Genomic DNA, 2,013 nt, shown 5'->3' on the forward strand with positions numbered 1-2,013 from the left:
CATATACATATACATACATACAACAAGGAGACCAGGATCATCCCCCGACACCTGCAGCTGTCTGCCTGCAATGATGAGGAGCTCAACAAGCTGCTGAGAGGAATGGCCATCACTCAGGGAGGAGTTCTGCTCAACAATCAGGTGGTCCTGCTGCCCAGGAGGACCTAGATGCCCGTTGGGTCCAGGTGGACCGATAGGCACCTGCAGCCAGTTTCTTCAGATCCTCTGTGGTACTGACTGCTGCTGATCCTTCCTCCCCACAGCCATCAGCATCTAGAACAACTCTTAATGAAACCAGGATAATGAGCTACAACAACATGTAATTTCCCTTTGGGATTAATAAAGTATTTTGAATTGAACTGACGAATATATTTATGAAACAGCCTGAATGGTGCTTCTCCTTTTTTGAAATGTAGATACCATCTCCCTTCAAAACCAGCTTAAACACTTATTTGACTACTGATGACGTGTCCAGTGTTTTCAGTCCATTTAAGCTGTGAGGACTTGGCAACAATTCTACACTGGGTTGACAGATGACTTCATTATTCCTTAGCATATTTTGGGATTATATTTTCTGCATGCAGTAGCAGACTGTATTGGATATCAATAGTTTTCCAAAGAACCTCCAAGGCCCGTGAGGCTATATTGATGACAATGGCGTGACGCTTTCTTATAAAGTGCTTCCTAAAAGAGCTGAAAGGTCACTTCAGTTCAGAAAAAAGGTTTTCTTCCTTGGCCTAACATTCAGATTTCCCCAGACTCACTCAGTGTTTTCACACTAAAGTGTAGATAAAAAGAAAATAAAGCAAACACTTTTGAAATTTTCTACAAATACAATTCAGATGAAGTGGTTAGAAGCAGGATGTTTGGGTGAAGAAAATTGACAAATGGCATATTCAAAAAAAAAGTATCAATATGTAAACTATATTTGCAAATATAAAAAATGTAGATTACATACATTGATTTTATCATCATGCATTTGCTATAAAATTTGAGTAGTCTCTCATATAAATACACAGTTCTTGTATTTCTCACATGTAATTAGTCAAAGCGCTTCACTCTATTTTTGGGAGGTTTTATTTCCTGTAACATGAAATCCTATAATTACTGGGGAATCATGAAACCTGTTGGAGGCTTCAGTGAAAACACAATTCCCTCAATGACAGTTGAGCATTTGTAAACAACAACAAAAAAAAAAATCATACTGTTTGAGAAGGGTCAAATACAGTCAGTGTCGGCCCAAACCTCCATATATTAAGTGAAATTTGGTTTGGGGCCCTCTATTTCTAATGCAACTCTGACAGCTCTGTTTACACTATACATGTACAGGTCCTTCTAAAAAAATTAGCATATTGTGATAAAGGTCATTATTTTCCATAATGTAATGATAAAAATTAAACTTTCATATATTTCAGATTCATTGCACACCAACTGAAATATTTCAGGTCTTTAATTGTTTTAATACTGATGCTTATGGCATACAGCTCATGAAAACCCAAAATGCCTGTCCCAAAAAATTAGCACATCATAAAAAGGTTCTCTAAACAAGCTATTAACCTAACCATCTGAATCAACGACGTAACTCTAAACACCTGCAAAAGATTCCTGAGGCTTTTAAAAACTCCCAGCCTTGTTCATTACTCAAAACCGCAATCATGGGTAAGACTGCCGACCTGACTGCTGTCCAGAAGGCCATCATTGACACCCTCAAGCAAAGAGGGTAAGACACAGAAAGAAATTGCTGAACGAATAGGCTGTTCCCAGAGTGCTGTATCAAGGCACCTCAGTGGGAAGTCTGTGGGAAGGGAAAAGTGTGGCAGAAAACGCTGCACAACGAGAAGAGGTGACCGGACCCTGAGGAGGATTGTGGAGAAGGGCCGATTCCAGACATTGGGGGACCTGCAGAAGCAGTGGACTGAGTCTGGAGTAGAAACATCCAGAGCCACCGTGCACAGGCGTGTGCAGGAAATGGGCTACAGGTGCCGCATTCCCCAGGTCAAGCCACTTTTGAAC

The sequence above is a fragment of the Nematolebias whitei genome, chromosome 5, assembly GCF_014905685.2.
Source record: "Nematolebias whitei isolate Nwh7 chromosome 5, NemWhi1, whole genome shotgun sequence".
In the NCBI taxonomy this organism is placed as follows: domain Eukaryota; kingdom Metazoa; phylum Chordata; class Actinopteri; order Cyprinodontiformes; family Rivulidae; genus Nematolebias; species Nematolebias whitei.